The sequence below is a fragment of the Lonchura striata genome, chromosome 2 (assembly GCF_050655825.1).
Source record: "Lonchura striata isolate lonStrDom1 chromosome 2, ASM5065582v1, whole genome shotgun sequence".
Classification (NCBI taxonomy): Eukaryota; Metazoa; Chordata; class Aves; order Passeriformes; family Estrildidae; genus Lonchura; species Lonchura striata.
Genome location: NC_140704.1, coordinates 86,610,665 through 86,628,976, shown reverse-complemented (window position 1 = coordinate 86,628,976; position 18,312 = coordinate 86,610,665). Strand labels below are relative to the sequence as shown.

The following is an 18,312-nucleotide window of genomic DNA, read 5'->3' as shown; positions in this document are numbered from 1 at the left end:
AATCTCCTGACAATAACATAGTTTTGGCTAGTTGAAGCAAAAGAGACAGATAATAAAGCCACGCCTTTCCTCCCACCTTTCCCAGGCTCAACTTCACTCCTTCACTCCCAGCTCCCCTGCTCTGTTCAAGCACCATGGAGGGGGATAAAGGATGGTCAGTACATAGGAGCTCCTCTCTGCTGCTGCTGTCTCTTCCTCGTGGTTTTCCTCTGCTCCAGTGATAGCTCTCCACTGGCTGCAGTTTCATCAGTCATATCCATCTGGTCTGGCACTGGACTCTAGCATGGATGTCTGCTGCAGAATGGAGCTTTTCCTCCTCTGCTGATCTTGGTGTTCTCTCTGCTGGATCTCACTCCGTTTGTTTCCTCCTCTCTCTGCCTGGCTTTTCCTGCCCTTCTTCACACACATTTCCCTGGAGATACAACCAGCTTTGCTGATGGACTCAGTTCTGCAATGGATCTGTGGCAGAGCTACTGACCTCTTTCCCCAGGGGCCACCTCTGCAGGTCCCCAGCTTGCCACCCGTGCCTGAGGGAAGCAGAGGTCTCACAGAAGGGGCCTGGGGACCATAACAGCTGCAGGTGGGGCTGGCTGGAAGGGAGCTATTGGTGACAGCTCTTCGTACACATTTTTACCTTGTGCCTTCTGAAGCCATGGCCTCAAAGCTCTGAGACCTTTCTTCAGCTATTCCCAGTCCCATCTTTCTCCTGGTTATTACAAACAACTTGGTATCATCAGAAAATTAAATGCCCCAAATAATTTTTCTTGCTCATTTTGTCGCTTTGCTCTAAAACCTGTTCTACTTCAGCATTAATTTTTATCAACGTTTTTGATTTGAACCCCAGAACTGATAGTTTTGCATCTTCCAAATTCCCTCTTTTTGGTAGGAGCATATAGTTGCATAGTTTTTATAAGACTTTCTGCAGTATATTTCAATCTTCTTTTGGCCCTCCCAGCTTGTGTTAAACTCCTTGAGAACAAAACTCCTTTTTTTCTCTTGCTCAGAGAAAGTTGTTTCTCCAAAACTTTGTTTTTCACGGTTTTCAATGATTTCGTGCTCTTCTCTATTCCTAATGTTTGAAAGGAATATCAGGTTTGGAAGAGTGCCTTTCTCCAGTTACATATATTTGATCCTTTAGAAATGCTCTAGCCAGAGTAGATCCTGACACCTGCCTTCCTTCCCAGTTCTGAGCTTTTTTGGCTACTGTGATCTTTCAAATGTGAGAGGACTGAGGGAAAATAATTATATAAATAGGTTTTGTTAAATTCCCCTTGCTTTATAGGTCACATCTGGTTTTGTTTGTGCGTCAGTCCATCACAGATACCTTTAATATTGCCCTTTACAGCATTGAAGGGAGCCCTCAGGCAACCCAGGGTGGATAATGCTGCAACAACTGTGGCTGCACATCTTTTTTTATGTAATTAAGAAAAAGGCCTGGTGGTCACAGGGATTATGTGCAGCTGTAACACTGTCTACACTGACAACACTATTTAAAAGCACAGTTACAGTAAAGAGATTTACTCCAGGGGAGTAACCCGTCATCACTGATTTTGAAGTGTAGGGATTACTGGGCAAAATCGGTCTGTGAAGAATGGAATTTTAAGTTGATAATAACTCCACTTTCTCTCCATATTTACAAAAAAAAAAAAAAAAAATAAAATTGCATCAGTAGTCTTTCTGCATTTTTAAGTTATTCTTCCAGGTTATTTTAAAATACATTCTTCCACAGACACCTCACAGTAAGAAGGAACATTTGTTTACTGATACTGTGGGGAAAAATTGCATTCAGCTTGTTAGAGGAGTTATAAAAATAGAAAGCAAGAGTTAGTATGCCTGGTGCTGTTATTGTGACATACAAATACTTTGCAAATATATCCAAGCATTTCTGAGGTTTTCATTGTTCTATCAAGATAATATAATCAAAATCACAAGCCTTTGGTTTTCTTTTTATACCAGCTTTTTAGGTTAAGCCTTTCTTTTATACATACTCATTTCTTACTCTCATAATATATGCCTTCCTAATGAGAGTTGATTGCGTATCTTATATGTGTCCTGTGATAAAGTTTCTCTCCGTTTTCCTCATTTTGTATAAACTGTAGGCTTCATTTTTCTTTCCCATATGCATTTTCTGGAGCTCTTGTAAATTAATGTGTGCATCTTCAGTGAGTTTGAGGAACAAACAGTATGTCATAACCCAATTTAGAATCAGTAGCATATTAATAAGATATTGCTCTTAGCTGAAGCCCCATTGATTTTTGCATATAAAATGCAATTAAATATTATTGTTGTTTTTATGTTTTTGTTCAAACTCTGTGAAAGGAGTCTTAATTATTCCAACAGACTATCATTAAAAAGCTGTGCAATGCTATAAATAGATGTACTCTAACTTACTCGCATAAATCACTGCACCACAGTTTCTTCCTATTTTTTTCCATTCAGTTAAAATTTTCATCTAGCCATTAAAAGATAGAAGCACCTTATTGCATAGCATGGAATACATTAGCATTTTTAAGAGATGACTGTCTGAAGGTGAATTGGTTGACAAGTGTGAGGAATATGAATGATGATGCACCTAAAAGGAAGTGGCAGAAGTGTAGTATAATATGCCTGTAATGCAAATGTGGATGCAGAAGGTGATTCTCAGGAAACTCTGATGACAGTTGAATAGAACCATGCATGTTTGGGATGCTGTAAAATGCAGGCAGTTGTAAAATCTGCAAAATTTTGGCTATGCTGTCTAAGATATACTATAAAAAAGGAATCAAGTCAGCTTGGGGCTAGTGGAGACTTTGGTAAAAAAATTGTATGTTGTACGAATACAACATGTATGTATAGGAAAACAACTATCCATTTTGAGAAAGAGAGAGACTTTTCTACATTATGAGGAAAATGTAGCCACGTGATAAATGTCTGTTAGTCATAGTGAGAATTTATGGTGATTTCCAGAAGAAGCATCCTATTATTTTCTATGCCAGTAGGAGTAAACTGTGTATTCAGAACTGGAGTGACATGGTAAAAAAATGCATCCTATGGAAATGGATACAGATTTCAGCCCTTTTGGGATCTTACCTAATCCATGAGATAGGACAACTAGACAATTAAGCTGTGGACTGTGGAGAGCCATGAGAAATACGGTGAACCTCATACCCACAAGGAGATGGAGGAAGCTGAAGGGCTGGCCACAATGTATGCCACTACTGAAAGTACATTGCAAGTTTTCAGAGGAGATTCAATATCCTTTTAACCCCCAAAATCACAGTAAAATGTGGTCCTGCTCTCTGACATCACTGTTAAAATTAAGAAAGTCCTAACAGCATTCAGCATGCACCAAAGGATTTTTATTTTCCACAGGTGTCCCAAAGCTCCTGAAGATGACTGATCCTGATGGAGCATTATAGTGGATCCCTCAAACCTTGTTACAGAAAGCTTCAGGTTGATCATGAATTAATCCAGTTCAGTGATACTTCTCAGATTTAAAAACACAAAGATATGCAATCCACATTGAAAATGATTGAGACATTCAGAAAACCCTATTTAAATCCTAGCTAAAAGCTGTGGCTCAGGGGCAAAGAGGAAACTGACATAATGTGTGTGGCACAGCAGACTTCAAAACCACTTGAGTCTCTGGTTTCAGATCTGGAAAGCCTCTTGCTGAGCATATTTGCTCTGTATAGGATGCGACAAACATTTAGTCCATGAAAGGACATGACCAGAGTTCCCCCAGTTACCCACTGGTACTCATTTCTGCAGCATATTTGTCCTCACATGCCTGCTTCAAAAGGCATTCTAGTACTGCCTTTTCTGGGAAAGAGATTTACTGTGGAGTTCTCAAGCAATTTTGGGTTTTTTAATAATCATGAAAAATTCAGTACAAAATCAGCATATGGTTCAGTCACTGACTTTGTCTAGTATATTACATGTTTTAGAGAAGAGCTGCACTGCTTCTGGATTCAAAGAGAGAACCATTGCAAAACTCCTCTGTCTTTTCTTGATCATAAGCATAGACTCTACACATCATTGTTTTTTAAGTGACTCACTGTCTCCCTTTCCAGGCAAAACAACTGAAACTTTCTTTTATAAAATAAAAATAATACAACTAGGCAAGTATCTGCAACAAAACACTTTTTCACTGAGAGGAAAAAACAGAGGGTAATATAACTGAAAAGTTTAGCTTTAGTTGACAAGAAATGCACAAACTCACTTGTAATACTGCAGTATGGTGGCTTTTCCTAAGCGATGCTGGAATTGCAACCTGGGGAGGTAATAAGGCATATTTTTAAGAAGCAGGGAAGGAAAGAAAATGATATGATAAGATTGATATATGATATGAAATTGTATGCTTGGTATGAACTATGATATATGATATATGAGATATGATATGATACGATATGATATGATATATGATATTACACGATGCAAGCTTTTCATTCTGTGAAAATGTTTGCTTGAATTGGTCATGTGATTGATTAGCCCACCTTTGCTGAATGAATTGGTTTCTTAGTTTGGAAAGCAACTTAAAATACACTCTAAAGACGTTTTTATTTTTTGAGATAAGTTTGATATTGGGAACATTCTGGCATCAGCTGCAGGGTAAGTGCAGTGGGATCTTCTTCTGAGCCACTAACTGTGTTAACAGTGATGCAGGGTTGTTTACCCTTCAGTGAAAGATGTGTTCTTGAGCAGATTAACAAACAGCCCTGCAGGGACAGCTATAACCCCACTGTATGCATCAGTTTGTGATAATTATACTTGGTGCAGTGTTGCCATTGTATCCCCATTGCCACGTATCTGATATCCCTGTGCACAGCAGTATCTGTGCAGATGAATTTGCTCATGAAATTTCTTTTTTAACAAAAGGAAGATTTTTGCCTTTCAGCTGTAGAGCCAGGGTGTTAATTCCTTTTTTTAAAGAGAATAGTTTAAAATCCATAGAATAGTTTGAGTTGAAGGGACTTTAAAGGTCTTCTATTTCCAAGCCCCCTGCCACAGGCAGGGATGCCTTCCATTAGACAAGGTTGCTTAGAGCACCATCCAATCTGGCCTTGAAGGATGGAGGATAACTTATATTTTGAATATGTAACATCCATTGCTGAAATACTGCATTATTGAAATGAACAGATGTAGAAAGAGAGCTGTTTTATAATGAATTACATGAGAATGAGAAGATGACATGGTAGGATTTTGTTATTTTGTGTTTTGATTTCATTTTAGTTTTATTATGTGAGTCACACCTTTAAGAATTTGAAAAATACAAATTTGAGACATTCTGCCATACCTTTGAACTTGTAAATTGGTATACACTAATTAATTGTATATAGTACAAATATACAAATATAGTATATAGTACAAATATATTGTATATAGTACAAATATAGTACAAATAGGAGAAAGAGTTAGGCACTTAGAAAGCTATCTGTAGTCATGCCTTAAACACACTAAAGTTACCTACTCTTGTAGGCAAGTTTTGTAAATCATCTTGGGTGCATTCGAGTACCTGTTGATAAGGAATACATATAAAAAGAAATAGCAAATGTTTTAAAGGATGATTGTGTTGTGTAACTTTCCTGCTATGCGTCCTTGAAAATTCATTAAAATGCTAAAAATCAATAATAAGAAAACTACTTCTCCTCCACCACTGAAAACAAAGTATTAATTTAGTTTGTTCTAGACCAGCTTTAAAAAAATGCTAAAAAGAAATACAAAGGCATATTTAACAATTACTAGAAAGAAACACTAAGTGATTTTTAAACAGAAATTAACTGATTTATCTTTTTCCGACAAAGTTCGTTTTCAGAATTATGCCATGTGATTCACCCTAGTAAATCTTCTGAATCCTTTTTTGAATGCTTCTGTGCTCATTGTGGAGGAAAGAGATTTTCTACACTAATGGAAGGCTAATTGCAACAGTTACCTCAAGGTAAAGCATGAGGAGGAAAGGTCAAGGAATAGATAAAATAAAATAAGTGGTAACGAATCCTCATGTCTTTGTATTCGGCAGAGAGACTTAAAGAAGTTCAGGGATGAAACAACTGAAATGCTGCAGCCACCTCTCTCATGGAGTGTGTCACCCAGAGTTGTGCTGAGAGCTCAGGGCAAGAGGGAGGTATCTGTGATACAAATTTTTGCCGAGCTCTAAGGGAGGCCAGGGGACTACTGACTTAGAAACCCAGTGTCTGTTTGGGCATATTAGTGGAAGTAGAATGGTAGATTTGGGTGAGGATCATAGATGAAATAAAAGTCAAGATGGCTTTTGTAGAGGAAAAAGGTACGAATTCTCTGAAGGTTTCAAAACTTTTCAGTGAGAATGATTCACTTTAACAGGCTGCCTGGATTTCTGGAATTGAAGATCCCTCACAAAAGGGTCTGGAAGAAACTGAGCAGTCATGGGACAGGAAAAATGTCTTTACATGATCAAAGACTTAAAATTTTATTACTTATTCCATTGAGAATTAGTTAAAATATTGGATTCTTTAAAAAATCCCTCATGTCCCTTCAGTTTTGTTTCCTGATCAGATTTTAAAATAGCTTTCTGCATTGCTCTGAAACATAAACATTTCAGTGAAAGTTGCTTATCAGCCATAAAGTATCTACAAGTCCCAGAAACAATAATTTGTTGTTGGAGCATGTGCCACTAGTCTGCATACTGTTATTCACAGAAGTGCTGTAATGTCACATAGTACAGCACAATGTGAAGATCTGTCAGCTTTTACACTGAGCTTTATGCTACCCAAAGGAAATCTGTAAATAATTTTGCTTTGTTTTATAAGATATTTTTAGATCTCTGTTCATGTATAAAATAAAGCCTGAGTATGCAGGTATAGGGACAGTAGTTTATGCACAGTTCTAGGAGATGAAAAGAATACTCAAGGAATAATTTTACTGGAATTCATAAGGGGCAGATTTACAGATTTACAGGGCTTTACTTTCTCACTTTAATATAACTAGATAGATTTGTTTATGAAATAACATAGATATTGAGGATAGAGCCAATTGTTAGTATGAAATAAATAGCAGGCATCTTCCTTGCTTCTTCATAGAAGTGTTTCTGTCTAGTGTTTACCAGTAGCCACTATTTTTACTATTCCATCTTGCAGCATAGCCTGGGCTCCAGCTTTTGGTGTAGCCCAACATATTCTTGTCGATGATTTAAAAAAAAAGCAGAACCATCAGATTTAGGTAATTGAAGGTATTTTAAATCTGGGCATCTGGCACATCTATTTTTCTGTCTCCTTTGCCACACTGAAGAAATATGATTTATTGCTGGTCTTTCAGTTCTTCCTGGGCCATATTTTGTTCCTTTCTGTTTACTCCCTTCTTCTGCACTGGGAACAGAGACATGAAGATGCTGTATTGCATATACTGTTGGATTTCTGTACCACATACCACTGTACATCTGGGGAGTTGTCTTTTCAATATGCTTCTGTTAGATACTAGAAACAAGCACCTGAATAATGCAAATGTGAACCTGTAGATGAGGAAAGATAGCTAAAACCAGCAGAACTTGTTATCAAAATGTCACCTTCCCCTTATTGTTGAGAGAAAAACAAACTTTGAAGAAGTGCTGGAAGATATGAGGTGTCTGGTCTGGGTAGCTTTTACTGCCCTGAATCCAGTGAATTTTGTCCTGCTGTAGGTTTGTGCAAGAAAGATCGAGCTCTTGCTCTGAAACAGCTGTCAGTATTTCAGCACAAAGTCTCAGACCAAAGCACTGGGCTCCTTGGAGACTGCAAAAAGAAAACAGTATGGAAGAATAGTAGAGGAACTCGTATCTCACCAGACACATGAGATGCAGAGCTTTATCTGTCAAACATTAAATAATAATTGCCTTCTGTATGTGTGGTGTCCCTCTTTGAATAACAGTTATGAGTTAAGGGATAAGCTTCTGAAATGGAAGTTTCTCTCCAACTGCCCAAATACATAACAACATTTTGCCCCAAATGATTTATAGAATTTGCTCACTGCATGGGCTGCAGTCCATACCAGAGTAGGCACAGCTGTAGAGGCTTCACCTGCTGGATCACTGAGAGAGCTTATTCCAACTTTAAACCACACTTGGTATGACAGAGCATGACTCATATGTCCTTGGATGGAAGAGCTGCCAGTCTCAAAAAAGAGAAAAGTTTACTTACAGCAAAGTTACATAGCATAAGTTAGAATAACTTTACTCTCCAGCCAAGGAAAGCTTAGAATTTCTGATGAAACAGAGAAAATACGAAACTTGAAAATAAATCTCATACTGAGTCCTTGTAGAGCAGAGTTTCCTACAGCCTTCTTCTAGAAAGCCCTTCTGCTTGAAGTGGCTTCCATCATTGAAACAACCTCAGCAAGCCCTATCAGTGTCTCTAGGAAATACTTCTGTCAACAAAGTGGGAAATGCTGATGTTGGGTGCACTGCAGCAGAGTAATATCACACTTCTTTGTTCTTTTTCCCTGATTGCTCCATCCAGTCTTCTGAAATGTTCTTTCTGCTGCAGCTCTAAGTGGCTGTCATTTAAATGTATCCTCCTGACTCAGAGTGAAGCATTCCCTTCTGGTCACCTGCCTTGGGGCAGGGTGGGGGAGAGAAAAGGTAGTTGTTTTTTTTTTCTGTTTTTTTTTTAAATTGATATTGCAACCTGCAAACAAGCAAGTTCTGCAATGACCCGATCTGAATATGTAGGATGGCCCTGATTCATCAGAGCACATCTGTGTATTGAGCATATGTTCTGTAGTTTCTTGGCAGGACTCAGTATTTGAAATGTTGCTAGGCTGTGCTGGAATTGGCAGTGCCACTGCTGCCAAAGACAGCTATGAGGCTCTGTGGGGAGGAAAATATTTTGAGGCGCACCTTGGACTCAGGATTGAAAAAGAAATCAGCTCCCTCTTGCTTATTAATAAAAAATAATAAAAATGTGCTAACAAAAATCAAAAAGAATATTTTATAGCATTTCTTAAAATAAGTGGCTGAAAACATATAGCAATCTCATATTTTGCTACTTTCTTCAAAATTATGTAATATAAAAAGTGGGAACAGCAATGCCAGTCTAAAAAGGAAGTACATAATCTGTAACTATTGCTAATATCATACAGAAAGACTTTTCAAGCAGTAAAAAAAAATTACCAAGAGGACTGGAGCAGGAATTAAATATGAAAATAAATGTTACATAAAGATGTACATTTTTTGTACTTTCTTCCTTTCTAGGAATTATGGCTCCTGTAGCTTAAACAGTTGGTATTATGTGCCTGTATGCTGAGGTTTCAGTGATTAATAGCAAATTATGATACTGTGAATTACATGGTAAAATATTATCAGTTTAGTATATATTACCTTCTAGTTTCTTTTAATTTTATCTCTTTTAACAGCAACACAATACTAATTGTCAACATATTTTTCTGATGGAAAATATCTGTTAATCCATTTTTAAAATGCAGTGTTTAAAAATTAATCAATTTACATAAAGGCATGGAGCATATTGATGATGTATGCTGGAAATAACCAAAACCAGTGATGGGTAAAAAAGTCACAAACTATTCTCAAATTTCTAGAAAGTTTGGAAGCTTTTTAAGTGCAGTGATCATAGATTAGATTTCATTAATCCCTAGCATATCAGCCATTACAAATAACTGCCAAAATCAATCAGCTGCAGCTATGGTATTGATTTTTTACAGTATGTATCTTCACATGTACAAACATGCAGGCGTCAGAGTGTAAACCAGGATTCCAAAACCAGAGACATAGAACACGGAATTTGTAAGAATTAGACCTATTTTAAACCCTTCAACATGTGAGACCAAGAATCCAGACACAGCCCTAATCAAGGAGACAAACTGGGCCCCATGTTTTTGCTGTGCTGAGATATTTGCCAAATGTCTCCACAGAATTGCACATCCCCTGAGAGAGAAAGAGGAAGCAGAGCAGCCTTTTGCAGGAGCCTGGAGATTAGGGAATTCACCTGGAGCACTGCAGAAACAGGAAATCTAGTACTTGCTTCAGTGATTTTTAAAAGGTTTCATCTTGGAGCAAATTAGTGTCACCTGAAAAGGCTGCTAGGGCTCTGCCTCATTCTTACTGATAAGTATGTCTCTGCGGAGGTGGGAAGAGACTTGAGGTCTTGCTTTGGCAGAGAGCTGTTTTGATGAAGGTTTGCACATGGGGAACACTGTTTAACCTGTGGATCTCCTGTTAAAGCTTGGAAAGCTCTGGAGCTGGCACCCTGTTTCTGCACCACTGGCCACTGTGGCTTTGTATGGAGCCTGTGTTGGTGGCCATGGGTTGCAGGGGGCTGAGGTGGTGAGCTGGAGGAGGGGTCACTGTGAATCACTTTGTGTCTGCCAGAGCTGTCTCCAACCTACCGTGGGGCACATGAAACAGTCATGGAAAAAGCTTGCTTTGTGTAAAAAATCTTAGCTATTTGGCATTAAAAAGTATCTAACTAGGGACCAAAGGTGCCCCTGCCCAAACACAGCTCAGAAGGAAACAGGCAGCTTCTGGAGGCTGGAGACAAGCTGATCTATGCAGAGGACTCTCCACCCAAACAAGGTACTCTCAGCCCTGAGGAGCTCTGGCACATGGACAATCCGTGTGGAGCAGGGACACATCAGAGGGCACTGCGGGCCATCAGTGTTCGAGACTGGATCAGAGATGTCGAGGGCAAGGGCAGCAGAAACTTTTAATCATAGAGCAGCAGAAGTGGTTAAGCAAACAGTCACAGAAAGAAGCTATCATGCATTTCTATCTCAGCTTTCTACCGTGCCTGCCACCTCAGCACAGGAATTGTGATGGACACAGCATAATGCATGGCAAAAAGATGGAAAACTGAGGCCAGGAAATTCAGAGCATAGATGGTTAAGTGTCTATCTCAGTGTTTATCTTCACTGTTTTTATTTTTGATTTTTTTTTCTCAAAACCCCAATCAGCAGTGAGAGGTTTGTTTTTGTTTACAATAAATTAATTCTCTTAAAATTACCTGACGGCAGACTGTTTTGCCCACAACAGAGTTCCAAGCACATTAAGGTGCCTCCTTCCAGCCTGGAGCTAATGACCTGATGGCTCTTTGTGCAGAATCATAAACAGCACCCTCTTCTGGGAATTTTCTTCTTATGTGGCTTCCTCCTGCAGATCTAATTTTTTCATCAGTTGCATTTTTAGGATTCCAAATTTCTCAATGCGTTGCACACACAGACAGTGTCCCAGGAGGACAGGCTTTTCCTAGGTGACAAGGCACTTCAGGGTCTGGTAGTTACTATTCCTGTCTTTCTGTGATTCAGCCTGAATTCCTGTCTGCAAACTTACATCTGTATGTACCTCTGGAACATACCACAGGAAACACTTCCAAAATTGTACACACAGCAACGTGGAAAATGTTCAGAAAATAAAAGAATAAATAAATAATAGAATAAAATTCAGAAAATATTTAGAAAATGAAACCAGGCTAATTCTGAAAGCTTTAACCCTTGCTATGATTTATGCTAAATTTTGTTTTGTGGTTAGGCCTGGTAATGAGTGTTAATTACTAGTTTAGCATGTATCTGCTATACAGTAAGTTGTTGCTTTTCTTCCTGGGTCAGATTCCTCAAAATGAAGAGAATTGGTTTTCAAAACTCTGGTTTTTTTTTTTGTTTTGTTTTTTTTTGTTTTTTCAGGGGGAGCAAAGTTTTTCATTTAAAACTTTCTATATTTAGTAGCTGGTGAATATAATCATTAAAGAGCAGTTGGGAGATTTCTACAAGAAACTGTCAGTCCTGAGATGGAAATACAATGCAAACCATTCTTGTTCCCTTTTATTTAGACCATTGTAAGGAAACAAGAGGTCTGCTTTATGAATGCAGTAACAGCATACACACTCCAGACATCTGCCTGTTTGATTTCCACCTAGTGTGAGTCAGCCTCCCCTGTCTTCAAGGCTAGGAAGTGAGCTGTTGAATAAATAGTGGTGTTCAGAAAAGAGGTGTTAAAATATACAGGTTGCAACATTAAAATTTATCATCACTGTTTTACAAGAAGTCACACAGCTCCTTACTGTAGGCTCACTTTTCATTAATTATGGGTGAAATAAACTCTTACTTCTACTTGAATAAACTCCTATCTCTACTTGAACTGCCTGTTTTATGGGCCAAAACTATGTTTAACTACTTCTACTCTTGATAGAGATTGACTGTTTTGATTCATTTCTGTTGCTGTGTGGCCCTGCTTCTCACTGATCTGTTTGACCCACTTTTAAGTGTTTTTGAGCTCCTGACAGGTGCAGCTAGGTGCTGGATAAGAATCTTTATTCTTAAAAATATAGATTTTGATCTTTATTCTGTGTAGTGAGTAACATTTAGTCCTTCAAATGTATGCTATCTGTAGCCTATCCAGTAAAATATTAGTAAATCACCAGTGAAATACTGAAAGAAATCCATTCTTGCATGTTTACTTGGTAATCTGTAAGCAGATGGCTAAAACACTAGAGGCAATGGCAAAGGTAAAAACTATCAGTTTCATGCTATCTAGAAGGCTGTGGAGGAGTGATGCTGTCAATGTGCTTCAGATATGATCTTCTAACTTAAATGCAGTGCTGTGCCTTAGAAGTGCTTTTGGTTTTGCTTTGGATTTGGTGCTTTTAACCACAAGGTTTGGCTCTAAACTGGGCAGATGAACACAAAGGTTTGGTCTTTGAAAAAGGTCTGCATAGATACGTTTCAAGCAGTACTCTTGAATATCCTCCCTGACATGTCTCATAGATGGCTTGGAAGAAGAAAAATATGCAAAAAGAGAGATTAATTTGGTTTTCTTCATTTTTGTTGAAAAAATAACAAAATTCTTCTCATCAAAATATGGAGTTGTACCAGAGTTAGTTTATTGTTTAAAAGAATGGTATTGAGCAATTGCCAGCACTATAGTACTTCACCTTTATTAAAGACTGATACAGTAATAAACATGTTACACTTATCAAACTGATTCTTTGCAAAATGCTGCTTCTGTCTGTTCATCATTCTTGAAATATGTGAAATTTAGAGCACGACTTAACAGGATCAGGCAGAAACAAACCTTGAAATTCTGTCAGTTAATTAGGCAGGTCTGGCTGTGTATGTTGGAGTGTTCTCTTTTACTCTATTGTTGTGCTGTTTGGTGACTCGTCACTTGAACAACCCCAGGATAGGCACACTTTCTGAAGGTGTAGTGAACATGGTTTGCAAAATTAGTCAGAAACAGGCTGCATATGCAAACTGTAATCTATGCATAAACATTAAACATCTAGGTTCTGTGAAAGAATTTGTCTTTGCCAAATACGTGGTGAGCCTGTGAATTTAAATAAGCTTTCAGTTCCCTACATTGAAACAGTGATGGTGCTTTTGCATAGCTTTAGTATTTTTTGGATGTGGAGGTGACTGGTGGGATGGCAGCTCTGCATTCCCAGAGCTACTCTACAGCAAACGAGCTGGGCACACTGGGGGTGTGCAGTGCTGCATGTTTAGCTTGCAAACCCTTGCCTTAAGCTGACAGCCTGCATTGGCTTTACTGCTCTTGTGAAGTGACCGAGTCATGCCACTGATGTTTGGCAATTGCAAAATTATTTGAAGACAACTGCTCCCTTTCTGAAGGCATTGCTGGAGCTCAGGGACTGAGTGGGGAGGGCAGAGCCTCTTCCCAGGCAGAGGCTCCCAGGCAGCACTGTGGGAGCAGATCCATGTCTGGTACCTGTCGCTGTTGAGGCAGGATGGGAACAGAGAAGACTCCAGTTCAGAAGATGAGCAGAGAACTGATCTCAACTGATTTATTTCAAATACATCACTCTTTTATAGAGAGCATCATGCAGACTAATTTCATTGGTCTTAAAGTAAAAACATCTCACACCATTGGAGTTCAGTGAATGATGCACAGTGGCAGAACATATCTATAAACAATGTGAACAAGAGAGATAGAGAATTATTTACATTCCTTTTAAACTCTTTCCCAGGCCCAGCCTGGTAGAAACATCTCCTTTTCGCTCTGTCTGAACTGAGAATATCCATAGGCACGGACCTGGGCCTCACCCTGGCCCTGGTCCAGTCCCAGCACCTGGGTGGACACAGATCATCACCCTCTGAGCTCGTGACAGCCACCTTGGGCCTGAAAACTGGCAGCCCCCACTTGGGGTTCCTCCTATTCTCATGGGAGTAGCTCCTGGACAACTAAGCTTGTCTTCTGCAGAATAGATTCATGAGGGCATTTGCATTTGATGCCTGGGGAACTAGTGAGGAATGAGAGGATCATGCTTTCATTCCCCTTGTGTGTGTGTTGATTTTCTGGTGTTGATATTGTAGCTCTTGGCATTGCATGCTTGAAATTTCGCCAAAAGGGTCATGAAAACAAAAAGCTTTATGGTACTATGCTTGGGGAAAAACTCATTTTCCAAGGAGAAAAAAAATCAGAAATTAAAGTTGTTATCAGTGTGTTGGGGTGGGGGGGGGTGTGGCATTTTCAAGAACAGATAAGAGTTCATAGTTTTGCCATCAGGAAAGATGTTATCTGTGTCACAAAGCCTGTACTAGCCACAAGCAAAAGCAGCATTTAGATATATAAAAAAAGATCAAAATGACAAGAGATGTAGGAGATTTCTAGATGTCATGAAAAATCCTTGATCCTTGTCTGGTTTGTCAAGGCCAATGAAAGTGCTTTGGAAGTTTTCAGGAAAAAAGCCATCGTAACCAAGGAAGGGGCTGTCACTAGATAGAAAAAGTATAAACAATCAGTATGAAATAAAAGGTGCTGCTGTGGTGGTATTGTATTTGGAAAGAAATAGAATGATGCACTCAACAGTTTGGTAGGAAATCAAATAATAAGAAAATGTTTTTTAGTATTTAATGGGTACAGGTTTGGGTTAAGTAACTTTCCATAATCAAAATATTTCAGCGATGTTCGACATAAAAGTACTGACACTTCCCAGCAAGAACGCACAGTTTAATAGATTTTGAGTGGAATAACTGGAAGTTATCAGTGGAGATGATCAATGAACTGGCACGTGTGTTATGTTCTGCATTGTTTATGCTATTATGTATTTTTTATTAATGATCTAGGAGGTATGTGAAGACATTCACAGACAATAATATTTGCAGAAAATATAAATACTTGTCTGATAATAAATACCATAATATTGAATACTTTGTAAACAATATTAATCAAGAATGTTTTTTGTAACTTTCTGAAGAGACATAATTCTAAAAGAGTATGGGCCATAGCTAGGATATTGTAAGGCTGCAACTTCTTACAATAGTTTGGAGAAAATAGGAGACATGAAACAGCAGACAGGGAACTCTGGGGATGTTACAACAGAAGGTTGCACAGAGTAAGTCATGGACATACTGAGGGAAACAAATGTATGCATGTCTTTGTTCACTGGAGCAAAATGTTAGGATTTGTGTCAAGAAGCCCTTAAGAATTCTTGAAGGTTGTTGAGGGTTTTGAGAAGACAGTGTAGAAAATACTTAGGAGGAGGAGATTTTTACACCTGTTTACCTGATCAAAAAGACAGTTATCTGTGTTTATAGGAATAAGAGTAAGGAAATTAATCTTGAGCTGAGAAAGATATAACAGGTCCAAGGTTTCAAAGTAAGAAATACAGAACACATTTTTAACAGTTCTTAACAGTTCAGGTGGTTAACTACTAGAAGTTGGGGAATTCTCCATCTCTTGATGTCTCTGTAGACAAGATTGAATACCTTTCTTTTTTGTATAAGTAAAATCAATTTATTGGCTTCAGCCAAAGTAATGAGGTTGATGGAGGTTATTAACATGGGCTAAATTTAAGGCGATAATAGCACGTAACGTTTAGGAATCTTCAAATCTCTCAGTTAGAAGTCCAAGTTAACATTAAGTAAAAACAATTTACAATTCTTTAATTTTTTAGTTGTGTTTCAGAGGATGATCATGATGTATGGGTTAACAGTATGGTACTTTGACAAATATCCTCTGGATGACCATCTCTATCAACTCTTGACTGTTCCATCATTTTGTGATCAGGAATCAGAAAATTATTTTATTTTAGATTATTTATTTATACGTTTCAAGGGCAGCTTAAAATTTGATATTATTTGTGTTTATGTCTTAACTTTATAGTGGAGCAGGATGTGTGCATAGGCTAATTGCTTCTGGAGCTCTTACTACTGACTTACTGACCTAATTTGTCAAACTCACTAAACAGATAATTAGATATATGCCACAGGATTCTGAAAACAAAATCCAATCCACAGAAAAGCGGAATTCAATATTCAGTGCCCTAAATGACATTGGAAGGGACAAAAATATCCCTGGGATTATAAGGACAAAAATATTCCTACAGTCCTTTACTGATCTACAAATATATAGTTTTTCTGCAGACTTCTTGAATATCAGAAAAAGCTTAAGAACAAAGATGAACATTTCTTCCAGTAAGACCAAAATTTGGACCTGCAGTTCTCTCTCTAGACAACAGAGAGAGAGAGATAGATAACATTGCTACCTCAGAATTTCAGTATTAGATTCTGTGAATTGCCTTGAAGGACAGTTTCTTTTCATTGACAGCAAGGCACAAAGTTGATTTTAATAGGGTGAGTGTTATCAGACTACCTTTATTTTTCCTTAGTGACATCCTTTAGCTGTATTATTAAAGAGATCGGACTAGGTGAAAGAATATTTGGCCTTTAAATCTATAAATGCTTACATTTATGCTCAGTAAAGCATTAATCATGGTGTAATCTTGTACAAATGAGTGAATCAGTATTGGTAGTTTGCATAACAAAATAGGAATGAGCAAATAAATAAAGCATTATTGCCTCAGGCCAATAAGAGGTTGATTTGTGAAAAATTTACTCTTGAAAATAACCTGTACCTAGTGTTTAACGATATTGTGCTTGTTTGCTGCAGAACATGCTGTTGCATGATGCTCTGTTCTTTAACTGAGCTGTGCCAACTTATTCTAGCTAAGAAAGCAACCAGCGTTTATCAAGCTTTAGAGGAGTGATGTGTAACTAAAAATCACTGCTAAAGACATCTGTATGTTTCAGGAAAAATTCTGACAAAGAGATCAACTTGAATATGGGAGATTGAGAGGACAGGAACTCAAATAACAGTTTGACATATACCACAGACAATCTTCAGCTGGAGAACCCAGAGAGGATGCCTACTTGCGATCCTTCTAGTGAGGTCCAGGTGGAGGAGAAGTAGTTAACCTATAGTTTTGAAAAGCACTTTAATGTTGTATTCAGTGTAATTAGTGGGCTCCGTCTTTTAGCCCTAGGACTTGAAAGGTATCAGCTGGAAGTGACTTGAATGGTTGAGAGAAAAGCATAGTCCCAGGGAATAAGTCAGGAAGCAGTCTTGTGTGCATAAATCCCCTGTATAAATTGTTAAGGTCATGTTATTAGTATTCTAGGGAAGGACATTTGTGAGGAGATTTTCATTACGGTCATAGCCCAGCAGTTTCTCTTTCACCAGAAGCAGGTATTTTCAGTCTGAAGACTTTTAAATAGTACCTCTTGACTTGCATTCACAATTATTTCAGTTTTTTTCTTACAGACTGTCGCTCAGAGTGGCTTCTCTGTCTACTGTTCAACTAGTTTTTGATGTGTAGATTTTCTGTCCATTTGAGATAATAGTACAGAATAGAATATATTACCAAATATAAAGCCAGCATAAGCAGCAGTCTTGATTTGTGGTGTTCCTTGCATTGTTCCAGTCTGCAGGAGTTTCAGTGCAGAACATCATGCACTACAAGCTGATCAGTAAGTGGTTTTGATCCTTGCATTATGCTCTTTTGAGCTAGCGGCAATGACAAAACAGGAAGGAAGAGGTGTTCTCATGTGCTTTGCATTTCTTAGGATCTTCAGGTAACCAGCCCAGCCACAGTGTTCATCAGTAGTTGAGATTCACCTTCTTTCACATCTGTCTTTTAGTGAAAGAAATTAAAATTAACAATCCACATTATCACACAAGGGATAAGGTCAGGACTGAAGTGTGAATGCTTGCAGCCTGAAGGATGGAGAGGGTGGCTGAAGGCTGTATGTGTACCTGAAGGGTATGGCAAGGTGTTCTACTGTGTGCTTCACCAATTGCAATTCTCTAAAGCAACCTCTGGTTGCAACCTTCTCTTTTGTACAGTGAAAATGGAGGAAGAAAAACATTCTTTGGAGGGAATTCTGGTGTGGTGAATAGCTTCATCAGGATGTTTAAGCAGAATGGAATAGTGGGCTGGCCTGAAGAGAAAAATAAGGGGAAATATTCCATCTCTCCTGACTTCCCCTACAAAATGAGGGCATTCTGTTTTCCTTTTCCTCATATGATTCTTTAGCTTGTAATTGACTTTATGCTGCTTTCTATGAAAATTTTTCTCTTGG

At 38.3% G+C, this 18,312-nt stretch overlaps 1 protein-coding gene across 2 annotated transcripts in view; it reads left to right on the top strand.

Annotated features, from left to right (window-relative positions):
- ADCY2 (adenylate cyclase 2) overlaps positions 1 to 18,312 on the top strand; it is a 203,942-nt gene that overhangs the window by 112,684 nt on the left and 72,946 nt on the right. The window lies entirely within an intron of this gene.